Genomic DNA, 13980 nt, shown 5'->3' with positions numbered 1-13980 from the left:
CGAACTGTACGTCAGTCGCAGTATTGACAGGAACCCCTTCATTTTTACTGTAACCAAATTAATCTGGTTAGCTTTTAATTTTCTAACTATTGGTTTTAAGTTTTCGATGCCACGAGTATTCAAATTTTATAAAAAAAAAACTTTCGGATATTTTTTTTAATTTTGGTTCCCTTTGTATTCTTCTCGAATTATTCTGAAATTTATGGTTCTCGTTGGCTTGGGGAACGTTCAATGGATCATACATAAAAATTGCAGGGAAAAGCTCATGGTTTAAATGGCTCGGACACTTTCTTCTTGCTCTTTTCTACTGATTTTTTGGTTTTTGCATGTATTTGTTTTTGTTTTCATACTCATAAAAGTTATTGTGATGTCTTAATAACCCCTTGTCAACCAACTACATTTTTGAAGACATATTGTTAAAACAAGTCCATTGCTGTTAAAACTTTATTCGAAAATAGAAGTTATTTTACAGTAAAATTCGTTTTTTTAAATCGCATTTCTTTCAATTCTTTTTTGACTTTGCTGTTTTTGCCTGTTTTTTTAAATCTTTATGTAGTCCAAAAAGCCGAGAGCTCTCATAAGCTTGTAATTAAGGATTGTATAAGAAATTTTTTCTTTCTCAATGCAGTCAGATTATTCGAATTGTTCTAAAGTTGATGATATTATTCTTTTCATATTTTTTTTATTTTTCAGATTTTGTTCTTCTCGTCAACTCTTAACTTATTCTCATCATTGAGAGGTCCCATCCAAATACTTGTAATTCAAAAATTAAAGTATCTCTTGATATTATATCGTATCTGATGTTTTGTTTGTTGGACAATATGCGTTTTCATAAAAGTTTTGGATCTACTCTGTTTCGGCCCCCAGTGCTTTTTATGACCCCCAGTTACAAATTATATGTTGTTAGTGAGTGGTTAATATTTGTGTTTCTTTATCTCTTTTTTAGCATATTTGCGTAAAAACAGATCCCAATTTTTTTCAAATTAGGCTCAAATGAACATAATTAATCTTTCAGTATAGTTTTAACTGAAATAGTTTAACAAATGTTTGAAATAAAAGTCTATTTTCAGATAACAACGAAAAATTTCAATGGCTTCAATAATTTACATTTTGGCAAATAGTTTGTAATTTTTTCAATTTTTCTGCATCTTTTGTCCGTTTCTGTGGCTTAGTATAAGCAAAGACAGATTCTATTGGTTTGTAATGACTTTTTAGCGAAATTATTATTTCTTATTAGTTCTTTTGTTAAAAAAATGGTTTTTGAAACGTTTGTAAATATTTGTTTAAAAAAATATTGGTTGATTATTGAATTTCGCCTCATTGTTGCTTCTTTTAGTCGACTTGTTACCTTGTCTTTTTTTAATAAAATCCTGTCTGCTTTGTGGTAACGAAAAATTAAATTTGTGTAGTTAAGGTTTTTTTCTGATTGAAGTTTGACGTTGTTACTAAGTGCTGTTAAGTTTAAATGTTGAATTTGCCATAATTTTTTTTCATTTTGCTTATTTTTGTTGTTTATATTTTTTCTCCTGTGGTCTTTTTAATGGTGTGAGATCTCATGAGCGCTGTAATGAGGCATGTCAGTGTGTAATTCAATTAGTAGTTTGGATATGTAACGATTCTTTTAAACCCAAACATCTATTTTTGATTATCTCTTCATTTAGTTGACAATTAAGTCAAAAATGTAGATGAGCTGGGGTAGGAGCATCATGTGCAAATGCACGTTGACGAGTCCTGCTTTTTGTGTTTTTTCCGTGCTTCTTTATCGTGGCGATTTTTGTGTACTCGTCTGCTCTTTTGACGCGTAGTTAAGTGCTTTCTTATCGACTGTTCTTTTGCCTTTGTGTTTCTTGGACTTACCATTTCGTGTGATCAGATCTGGAAAGTCTTCCTTGATTTGCTCCTAATTTATTCTCTGATAGCTTTTTTTCGAAATGGTGCTGACAAAAGGACTGACCATCCCAATCTACTTGAAAAATCTTTTTCCATGATAGGTCTATGACTATCTCTGACAAACCTGATTTCAGATCGATCGACTGTCCAATTTTGACATTCGACCAAATTTTCTGTTTTTCCAATTAAAATAATCGCGTTATTTGAGAATATCTTGTAAAGGCTTTGAAATAATGCACTATTACTGTGAACTACGCTCTAAAAAGTTTCCGACTAGGACCTGTTAAAGATAGTGCTAGCGCTGCTCTAATCCACTCAGTCTGTTGTGCCAGCATTACCAATGCGGTTATCCAAAGTCGATGTTTCTGAATTTTGAATTATTAAACATTTCCAGAACTGCCTCAAAGTCGACATCACTTGTGCCTAATCGGAATGATAAATTGCATTGCATTTCACGCAGATCGATCTGAATAACTTGTTCATATGAGTCTGTTGTACGCTATTTTTTTGCAGGCTCTCGCAGTGCGCTTGAGCTGTAAACTACTAGATTTGGGTTTTGCGGTGCGAAATCGGAACTTATTCCTTTTACTTAACTTGCGGCGCGAGTTCCCGGAGAAAGAAGAGAAACTGAATTTGAATTTAATGAGCTAAAGTTATGTCTCAAGTACTTAACAACAAAGCGTGAATGTATGATCAGACAGGTTTCATCACGGGGCGGGAAACAAAAGGTAGATGAATTAAAAGCAACTCATGATAAGAGGTTTGAACAAGATTAACTAAGAAATTAAGGTCAAATGAAATGAACAAAATGATACATCATATGAAATTTACTGCATCAAATAAATAAATTGAATGTTAATATACTTAAGTATTCCAGAGTCATTCGATAGTTTATCATCTTAACAATTTTCACCCTATGTTTTGGTTTTGTTGTGCTTTTGAATTTTTTTCTGCTTACTTGTCAAAAATGATAGTTGATTCCATAGATCTGCAAACAATTTGTTCATGTTGGTCATCTTTTACAACGTTCCAAAAACCAAATTGAGCCTCCCTTTGTCCAATGTGTTAGTCTTTGTCTAACATTTGAAGCCGTTCTATTGTATTTTGAACTCGGGAATAAAATGCCTTGAATGTTGTCCGTTGTCGAAAACTACTTCACTTGTGAAACAATTTGTCTTCTTCGAAATTTCTCTAATTCAAATCAGGTTTTTTTGAAATTTTCTAAAATTTTTTGAATTTTTTCAATTCCAAATCTGTTTCTCCATTCCGATTGCAATATTGATTGCCAGGGTTAGGGCACTTTCTTAATCGACCGGTTTTATTGATTAGCAATTTAGTTCATTATCCTGCCTTTTTGCTATTAATACGTCCATGATTATAGTAACTTCTATAAAAACAAGATCCCAATTCGTTGGAAATTCCTTTGAAACAACATAAAACTTTTCGATTGTTACCCATAGAACTTTCAATGACTTAAAAAAAAGAAAATTTATCAATCATATGTTATGTTTTTCTGTTAGACGAAAACTTTTTATTTTACTGTTAAGTTTATGGGTTGTTATTTCGTCATTTCCAAACCGCAAGTCATTCATGCCCAAACTCAAGGACAAAAATAATGATCCCATCTTGGAGTGAATGATCCACCATTTCTATCTCAGAGGCAGCACCGAAAACGTTTTTTTTAACTGGTTTAATATCTAAGGAAGATGAATGAATTCACGAATCCCTAGCGGCTGCGATCGGAAAGTAATACAATCGTTAGATTTTAAGTAACCCACGATTGAGATTGCAAGGTTTCAGTGGATTGGGTTTGTGTGGTGAATCCATTATTTTTTATAAGGTGCACACGTCAGTTTGCGAATCCGGTTGGACTGAATTATTCTGTTAGCAAAAGACGAAAAAACAATTTTGGAATGTTTTTGAAATTTTCCAGAGATGTGATTATAAATTGCAAAACTAATGTGTGAGGAAATGACTCTTTTCCTGCGGAAAATGAACGGCATAGGAACCTTAATTTGATTCATAGGGAACAGAATTAACAAACCACAAATCAAGCGGGTCTTGAATATTCAATACAAATACAAAATGCTCATATCTGTGTTTATCTGTGTAGCACAGAGGACAACAATAGGATACTAAACAAGTTAATTTAAAAACTTTATAATTATACTATAAATTTTAATTTTTTTATTACCGGCAATTTTTGCTCACAATGAGAACTTTTAATGAAAGAAACTCCGTGCACGGCCCGTTATTTGCTGCAGCTACGCGACTGATTCAATTAAGACTCAAATTTAGCTAGGCTGCACTGTAACTTCAGTTGCGCAATTTTTAATATTAGTCAAAGAACTGGAGTTGGGTGCTATAAACAAACAAAAAGTGAAAAAAAAAGCACATTGACATGTCACCATGATTTAAGTACTGGTGCATAAGTAAGTGCAAAATTGAGCAGCCCAAATGATCATCTCATCGGGGATTAGTTTAAAAAGCAAATATGAAACAGTACCCTGGAGTTATTATCAACCAGAAAGGTGTCATTTGAAGAATTTCAAAATTTTAATGGAAAAATTGACTGTTTGAGTACGATTTGGGAGCAAAAATTGTTCCAAAACCGGTAAGTTTGCGGGTCAACCTTAACAAGAACTTTAAAAAAACAGATATAAGTACGAGACTTTCGAGAGAGTGTGATTAACACCTATTTGAAAGCATTTATTTTAGGCCATTTTTCTGTTCTAGGAGTTCAAATGTGAGGTCATTTTTCGAACCCTACCCCTAACCAACCATCATTTCGAACCCCTGGAACTTCCGCACGCCGGTGCTGCGGGACGTTAATTTTAAATAGCTCATGGAGTTTTGGTACCAGCCTTATTTTTTGAGTTTTAATATGGCTTTTGGATGTGCCTTTTTTCACTTAAGGATGGGACCGGAAACAAAGTTTTACGGTGATGTCTTCTTAACTTAAGGATGGGACCGGAAATAGGTTCTGTGGAACAACCCGAGTGTCGAAAACATGGAAGTTACGATATCAAAGCGGCCGAATGATTTTAAAATCTTACTGTTGTAATAAGTTGAGACACTTATTGGCAAAATATTCCCACTATGGACAATTTTGACGAATTTTAATTTTGTAGTTTTTTTTTAGAAAATATGACTGCTTGGAGTAATATTAAACATAATCCACACATATAGTGGAATTTCGGAATAGTAATTCATAGCATGTAACTAGTTTCCGCAATATAGTTTGTTTTGTTAATGCCCAGTATTAACTTCTCCATTAAAGTGCCTGCCCTGTTTTGTTGATTGTGAATCACTTTGTAATGTTATAAGGTTATTGAAAGTCATGTAAAAAGGGAAATGAGTTGTAACCTTTTGATGTCATGAAACCAAACAAGTAAACGAAACAATTGAAACTTAAAATAATGGAAACAAAAGAGACATGATACGATTAGGAAGGAAGGATAGACAACGTCGTGATCATGTTTAATGTTTCTTTGAGTTACTTTGAAACCAAGTTTATAAGATATAACACATGATTGTTTGACCATGCGGGACATTTAAGCGTGCATAGTCATTGCTGATGCGCCACTGAGAATTAAATTTTAAAAATAGGAGCCATGGGCACTATCGGAGATAAATCGCACGACTATAGGTGGTCTTTATCTTTTTATCCCTTTTTGCTCACCGAATGAACCTTGGAGGACAAAAATTTCAGAAAAATTGGATTCCTCATCTTCTTCCAAGTACGGATTTCACATTAAACGCTTTACATAATGAAAAAATTCCATTTTTTTGGCTAATTTTGGTTGCAGACAGAGCTAATGGTCACTACAGGCTCATGGCAACGAATGATGGATTTCATTTTGATGAGATTGATTTTTTAACAAAAATTGAAGAATAAGGGTCATTTAAATTTGCTTTACATAGTTTGCTCAGCAAGCGGCAATGGGTATTGCAGCTATATTATGTGACAAGCGATATATGCGCCGCCGAGTTTATTTGTTTTAACTATTAGACGTCTGTTTACCTCTTCAATTTTGTTCTTTAGTTGGTGTAAATTTGCTTGTAGATGCTTAAAACTTTGTGCTGTCGCTGATCAATTTAATATTTGTTTCTTTTGATAATTTTATATGTGTTATGAAGAGCTTTTTCGGTTTTTTTGGCTTTTCCGTGGGATTTAAATGGGGGCCTTCTTGGCGGCGTCCTAGACAAGGTGCGTGCTATGATTATACCGAGCTGGCTGTAGGAAGGGAAAGTTAAACTTAAGCGTTTTTCGGAAAAGAACCAAATTAATACTGACCTTGTATTATTCCCAACACAAAAGCGAATTCTAAATTTGAAACTGTACATAGATAAAAAAGGTGAAGAAATTTAAACTGATGAGAACGGTTGAATAAGTAAATATGGACTCTGATAAAGACTATATCATTGATTGAACATCAAAATATTCACCCGCGTAATATTGGATTAGAAACCCAAATTAGGGGCCTAGGTTATCAAAGTCATGAATGAGCTTCTGAAAACTTTTCCCAAAAAGGTGTTTTTCACACAAAGATTTGGAACATTTGGTAAAAATAGGACTAAACTATCATAACCAAACATAGATAAGCAGTATATATACGGCTCAATTTTAGCCAATTTTTGTAACCGAGAGCAGTCTGAAAAAAATATATTATCGTGATAATCCGAAATGCGGAATAAACTTTATTAGACGAGTGAGTTAACAGATCTCTGTCGTGGAACTGAATATTGTAAAAATTGTTTGAACTAGTATACTCTGGTAACTACACTTTTCGTAATATTAACTTAGCAAATTTTCCACTACTTTCTCCTTTTAGAACCTTTCTTATAACTTAGTAGAGCTTAAACTGGTATCTAGTAGGTTTTTGCTAAACGCTTCGATATTTGGCACTCATAGGCATTTTCAACTAGTTAAGATTGGGTAAAACTTAATCGTTTCTTTCGGTTTTCTGTTAGTCAACATTGTAATTGTACAACTTTAGTAACTTCACAATACTTCTCTAAGGATCTGAAATCATACTCAACCTAGCTTCAGTTTATTGGATTTAAATTAGTTTGGTGACTAGTAAAGTAGTGATCAACCAATCAATAATTAGGTTAAGTTAGGTTAACGAACTGGAGGACAGCATCGAATCCCGGACAACATCAAGACGATTGATTTCTGAGACTATAAATCGGCCAAGCTCCTTCTAGGAGACCGCATAGTGAAGCCACTCTGAGGGTATGCCTGCCTGCTCGTAGAAGACTTGGCAAGTTAAGTTAACCCATGTAGTATGGAATGGTGAACCAAGTAGACAATTAAAATGTTCTGCAATAACCTGAAGAACCTGATGGGCAATGTCTTAACGTTCTATCTGGTTGGGTTGTGGAGTGAACACCGACTCCTCACGTCATCTACTATTTGTTTTAAGTGTATTGGTTGATCGATTAATTAGAAAGTGAATTGAGGACCTGGTATAATTCTCAATCTTAGAGTCACCAATTTATTTCATTTGGTAAAACACTTCTTAGAAGCTAAAATATCATAAAACATAGAGAGATTCTAATATCATCATTGTTATTGGCAATTGACTACAGTTCTATAGCCCCTGAAAATACTTTCTTTAGGACTTGAACGGAGGGCCTGGTATAACCCTTTAGTCTAGTTAAGAATAGTATGTTTGTGAAGTTACTATCCAGTCCTGTAGTTTTCTCCAAAGAGAGATTCTAGGAACAATTGTGGAATTGTGAATAGGGTAAAGCCTCCACCCTAAATATTCAGATTCTATATTGGCGACCACAGAGGGATTCTTCTGATTAGAAGGAGGTTTTGCATTTAAAAAAAGACGCAAAACTAGAAGATGAGAGAACCGATGAATTAGATCTTTGGAATACGTTCTAAAGGTAAAACTCATCTATTTATTTTTTCCATGTCACTTGGTTTTACATCGAAAATTACTTCAATTACCAAAAATGAACAACGCACCAAACGACCAGCAACAGCAACAACAGAACCAGGCGAACAATCAGCAGCAAAAATTCGTAGCACCACCCCTTTTCACCCCCTCCGATACCCTAGCCGCCACTTCGAGAGTTTCGAAAGATGGGTTCGACAATTCGAATCCATGTCAAATGCTAATAATTGGGATGACCAGAGACAACGCGAGGTCCTACCCACAAGTTTGAACAGTTATGCGTTAGATAAGTATTACAATCTCCCCAATCATTAATTTCAACAAGTGCAAGGACAACCAGCCCCGACTATAGCGAGAGTTCTGAACGCTCTTAACAACAGAATCGGCGACTTTCCGAACGCAAGGAGTGCCCGCACCGAATTCAAAAATCTTCAGCAATTGGAATCAGAGTCAATCCAAGAGTTTTCAAGGCAAGTTCGTAAGTTAGGAGAGGCAGCCAATGCTCATCTTGATGTTGTGGGACAACAGGAAGCTAACAAAGAAGGCTTTATGGACGGACTGTTGGACAGCGAAATCAGATATACACTCCTGAAGGAAGAACCGGAAGCTTCCATGCAGCTACACAACGGGCCATTGCTCTAGACGCCATCAGTAAAGCGGAATCCAGTCGACTGCGAGGACGAAGAAACGGACATAAGAGATGGACAAAGGGTGAAGAAGATCATGATGAGTCAGTAACAGCTGACTTTAGAGCACTTAACACCAGTCTGTTCTCGGGTTTCAATCAAATGATCGAGTTTCAGACCAGAAGCTTCAATAAGATGCTAGAGCAGCAAGAGCGAAATACACAGATCATGGAGACGATTCTTGAGACCCAAACAAAAATTCTATCCGACTCAAGTCAATCAAGATTTCAGAGTAGAAGTCCGGGAATACCGGAAGGCTTTCGACCCAGAACGTCTGCGATGCAGTGCTATAATTGCCGCGAGTTTGGGCACTTGTCAAATCAGTGTCCACAGAAAGGAACAATGCAACCGGGTATATCCGCAAACTTGGACACCGATAGACAACCAATCGTAAAAAGCATTTTACAGAGAGCGAAATCAGAGCAAGTGAGCAGTATCAACAAAGTTCAAGCCGAAGCACTCTTTGGACCTACAGTCTACGTGATGGTTGATCTTGACGGACGAAAACACAAAGCGTTAGTGGATACTGGGAGCAATGTGAACATTCTATCAGAAAAAACTGACTCATAGTACGAACAGCATTCCAAACTCAGACCATTCCGAGAACAAGTTCTTTCGGCCACCAATGATCCTTTCGAAATACTTGGCGTTTTCACTGGCGAAATAACGTTCAACACCGGGGTTAAAGTGAAAGCCGATCTCTTGGTGACCCCAAACACAGACGTGCCTTTGATACTTGGAACCCAGGTGATGCAGGAGAATAAAGTATCGATCGACTTCCATTCCAGGCAGCTGATGATGGAGAAAGAAAGCAATGTTGTAAATTTGCAATTTGCCTATAAACCTGAAGTCCCCAGGCACGTACATCTTTGTGAGACGGAAGCAGAATCCGGTCTTGATCAAATCGAAACAACGGAAGAAACACAGCACGGAGTAACTGCAAAAACAAACCTAATCATATCTTGCTATGAAGATTTAGAACAGATTTGTTCTTTAGCAATTTCAGACAACAACCAACAAACAGACGACAGAAGAACAGCGCTACGAGAGTTCAGAGATGTGTTTGCAATGAACGACAAGGAACTTGGACAGACACACTTGGTTCAGCATGAAATTGACACAGGTGATACACTGCCCATCAAGCTTGCACCCCATAGACTTGCACCTGGAAAGATCACTGTGGTTAAGAAGGAGATTGAGAATATGCTGGCACGAAACATTATCTGACCATCAAACAGCCCGTACAGTGCACCGGTCGTTCTTGTTACCAAAAAGGATGGGAGCAATCAAATGTGCACAGACTGCAGAGGACTAAACGAAGTAACAACAAAAAAGACTCTTTTCCCCTTCCGCGAATTGACCAGATACTGGATCATCTTCACGGAGCAACGATTTTCTCAAGCCTCGACCTAGCCTCTGGATATTGGCAAGTCCCATTAGCTGAGAGTGCTATACCAAAAACTGCGTTCGTCACTCCAGATGGTGGACACTACGAGTACTTCAGACTTCCATTTGGAATTTGCAATGCACTGGGAACCTTCCAGCGACTTATGACAAGCATCTTCAATGAATATCTCTTCTCGTTTGTCCTCATCTTCATGGACGACAGTCTGATGTTTAGTAGGAATGGTGAAGAACACGAAAAACAAAAGCGCCTCGTTTTTCACGTTCTTCGCCATGCCAATCTTAAACACAAACCCAAGAAATGTCGCCTCTTTCAAGAAACCGTAACCTATCTAGGATAAAAACTGAGCCCAGAGGGAAATGCACCAGATGAAAACGAACTCGTTGCAGTACGGGACTGAAAACGACCAGAAAATGTTGCCGAAGTGAGGCCTCTTTGGATTTTGCAGTTACTACAGACGTTTCATCAAAGACTTTGCTGGGATAGCGAAACCTCTTCACCAGATAACAAAAAAGAACAGCCGTTTCACTTGGAACCCTGAATGCCATAATGCGTTCGAGAAACTGAAAGAGGCTTTGATTGATAGCTCAGTACTCAAGCATCCAGACTACAACTCTCCTTTTATCGTGGACACGGATGCAAGTGACAACAGTCTAGGGGCAGTGCTCTCTAATATTGTCGATGGAGTAGAATACCCAGTGGCTTTCGCGAGCAGAGTTTTGCCGCCAGTAGAATGTCGTTACTCAACAACAAAAAGAGAAGCATTAGCAGTCATTCAGGCGATGAAATGATTTAAGCCTTACATTTGGGAAACTCAATTTGTGCTCAGAACAGATCATGCATCGCTACAGTGGTTATTTAGACAAAACAATGACGGGATGATATTCAGGATGCTTCAAAGACGGCAAGGATTCGATTTTCAAGTAGTACATAGACCAGGAGACAAGCACGGGAATGCAGATGGACTGTCAAGACAGTGCAGCATCAAACCTGCGCTAACTGAAGCTGAGAGACTGGTTAAGTTTGGAAGGTGCCCATCAGCTAATTCTTTGGAAGACGCCCTCGGAAGAGTAAACTCATTTACAGCCCAGGACGCGAACGAACCAATTAGTATCCAATTTTAAGAAGACGTAAATTCACTTAGGCTGGTTCAAAGAAACGATCCCTGCTTACGTCTCATCTTGCCATTGGCAAACGCTGAGAAACATTCAGACCAAAATCCACTGAGTGACTTAAAATTCAAAAGGCAAACGCAATAGCACAAGGAGAAGATGCAGTAGCGATGTGGGGCCTCTGGGACCAGATGGAACTGACTGATGGCGTGCTGTACAGGAAGTGGCATGTGAAAGGAAGCAATACAACCCAAATACAACTTGTAGTACCTCAGGGACTCAGCGAGACAGTTTTGGAACAAATTCACGGTTCCAAACTCAGTGGAGGCCATTTTGCTTTTCAAAAGACTTTGGACAGGGCAAGACAGAGGTTTTGATGGCCAAATATTTTAAAAGACATTGAACAAAAACGTGAGAACTGCACCCTGTGTCAGGCACGAAGTACCGCTGGAAAGAAAAGAATAGCCCCTCTCCAGACAATCAGTGTTGGGATCCGATTCAGCAAAGTGGCAGCAGATATCCTGGGACCTGTTACCCGAGCAAAGGCAAGCTGTGCAAAATACATACTCGTATTGACGGAATATTTCACGAAATACGTGGTTTGCGTTCCCTTAGAAAGAACTACGGCAGAAAATGTTGCTAGAGCAATTGTGGAGAACCGGGTTATGACGTTTGGAGCACCTGATTGCCTTCACACCGATCAGGGAGCAAACTTCTGCAGCGAGCTTCTACTGGAAGTGTGCAAAATTTTTGGAATAGAGAAGACAAGAACATTTCCATTTTACCCTCAGGGAAATAGTATGGTAGAACGTCACAACAGTGTAGTTGCGGGTGTTATTTCCAAATACTGCGCAAACAATCCAAGTAGCAGGGATCAAATGATTCCCTATCTCAACTTCGTCTGTAATACGACCGTACACAAAACAACAGGACAGACTCCATTCTCACTTGTGTTTGGACAAGATTGCAAATACCCGATTGGCCTGCTACTCCCGAAAGCACCTGGTCACGAATTCGCCAACTACGAGTTCACAATATGGCTCAATGAAAAGTTCAGGGAAGCACATATGAATGCCAGAGAGACACTTGGCTACGGACAAGGAAGACAAAATGATTTATACCAGAAAAATGTCTTTGGAGAGGAACTAAAGCCAGGAGAGAACGTTTGGCTTTTCGCACCCCCAAAATGCAAAATCAAGTTTTTTTGTCCCTGGATCGGACCATATAACATCATCAAAAGGACCTCAGAAGTCAACTATAAAATCTCAAAAGACGCAAACTCCAAGAAATGGTAGATAGTCCACTACAATCGATTGAAGCCTGTGAAGGAGGAAGACGAGTTACCCAGAATGGAAACAAGATAATTTCATCAAGAGAAATGGCCCAGCGGCCAAAATACGTATGACCAGGAAGTTCACATTGATGAAAACAATAAAACTTTCACCCAAAAAATTACATCAAGATGACCCAAACAATAGAGTCCCTTCAAATGGATGGACGAGGATGAAGAATTTTTCTACGATCTCTTTGAAGAGCGAGAACATTCAACTAAAAGGCCCACTGAGACTAACATACCAGAAGAACCGATCACTCCCAGCCAAAGAAATTGAATCTACACCACTGCCTCAACGACCACACAAGCCAGAAATTGTCTTGAGTGACCTCAGTGAAACACAGTCAACACCTGCAAGCGCCACGCCATGAGGGAAATGTGCAAACCAAAAATCTTTGCAGAATATTTGAGAACCAAAACTGACGAAACAGTAAACTCCATCGCTAAAACAAGAGAAAGACGCGCAGTGAAGTACCCAAAACGATTCGGAATCGACGACGAATAAAAAGAAAAAATATATATATATATATATATATGTGTGTTTTCGAAAAAAAATAAAATAAAAAAGGAACTTGATTAGGTTTCTCTATATAGCATTTCATAAAAGAAATTGTAAAGATCAAAAGATGAGCAGGAGTTTTTATTAAAGATGGGGACCATCGTAAAACATATTTAAATAGCACCATTAAAAAAACTATATTGTAAGTTAAATATCACCGGTATTATGAAAAGAGCTAATTAGCTCAAATAAACTTCAGCAAATTTGGGGGAATTATTAGAGAATGTAGCATTCTTTGTAATACAGAAAAAATGCTATCTAGGTTTAGCGCAGTAATTAACCATAATACTGTTTAGATGTATAACTTTGTGATATTTATATTGATACTTGCGGTACGACAGCAAACTGCGGAGAGTGAACAAACTACTGCTCATGTTCTCTTTCTACCTCAAACTCCAGTTTCATTGGCCGACTCATATCTGACTGTGGATATCGCAGTCCCACTTCCAAAGCTGTTGAACGTGGATCTCCGATCAATTTATAAATTCTCTTCAATACTTTAGCAATTGGAACAGAAAACGTGGAAGGGCTCCAAGTTTTGCAACAACCCAGAAATAAGCGCACTATTACAGCACCACTTTGACGGAATAATCTCATCTATTCAGATAGAATACGAAAGAGCAGAGAAAGAGAGGACAAAGCTCCTCAAAGAAGTATCATCTTTTGTAAACCAGGCTATCACTCTTCAGCGACAGAGACGATCACCACTGCTGTTTGCAATGGGAGCTGCGACGGCGATAATTTTAGAACCCTTACTGGAAAAAGCAGGCTGTAGACTAATCTCAATTTTTGGTCTGTGCGAAAGTTCTAAGCGAAAGATGGAACAATTGGAAGGACGATTGCACTATTTGGAATCAAGGATGGTTCACCTGCACAACGAAGAAAGAGAGTCTATTCAGGTCATGGCCAGGAGTAGTTTGAAGCTTCATGAAGACAAACGAAAATTGCTAAACTACTCAGAGGATAACTTTGAGATTCTGCAAACAAACCTGGAGGTGCTTCAAAAAACAATGGAAGAAATACAACACGCCCAAGCCTGTGATCATCGAAGTTCTGATGTTTTTATGTATGCTTTTCGCGCCC

The sequence above is a fragment of the Convolutriloba macropyga genome, chromosome 13 (genome assembly GCF_964194025.1).
Source record: "Convolutriloba macropyga chromosome 13, txConMacr16.3, whole genome shotgun sequence".
In the NCBI taxonomy this organism is placed as follows: Eukaryota; Metazoa; Xenacoelomorpha; order Acoela; family Convolutidae; genus Convolutriloba; species Convolutriloba macropyga.
Note: the sequence above shows the minus strand (reverse complement) of the source record.